Source organism: Branchiostoma belcheri, unplaced genomic scaffold, assembly GCF_001625305.1.
Source record: "Branchiostoma belcheri isolate BF01 breed outbred unplaced genomic scaffold, Haploidv18h27 scaffold129, whole genome shotgun sequence".
NCBI lineage: Eukaryota > Metazoa > Chordata > Leptocardii > Amphioxiformes > Branchiostomatidae > Branchiostoma > Branchiostoma belcheri.
The window spans coordinates 61,077-61,608 of NW_017802702.1; positions in this window are offsets into that span (position 1 = coordinate 61,077).

Consider the following 532-nt stretch of genomic DNA (forward strand, 5'->3'; position numbering starts at 1 on the left):
TTACAAAGAGCTGCTCCACTAACACTATGGAGCGGCCCAACCCAAAAATATTGGCCATGTGTCGTTGCTAGGACGACCGACCAGTTGCTACGTGACTAATATACACGCCGCCACTAGGTCGCCACACCCGACCAGTTTGAAATCGATAGGATTACGTCATCGGTATTAACATTAAATTTTTCCTTAATGTTGACCTCTGACCACCCCACATATGATCCGTCGTCCCCATCAGCCCCGCCCCGACTTACTACCGGTGACATAAACGGACGACAACATTTCAACGGCATGGGGATGTTTCGAAAATAACCATTTACTCCGATATCAAAACAGCTACGGTAAAATAAAAAGACGTGCATCATCCCGGACATAATGCAACACCACATGCGAAATTACACAGAAATGCGACGTACGGAAGAATGCGTTTTGGCTGCGAACATCTTCCAAAAAACTTGGCATCTCTTAACCATGGGCAAAAACATCTGGAACCACTTATAAAAACCACCCCGTATCTGCATGAACTTTTACCCCCCCC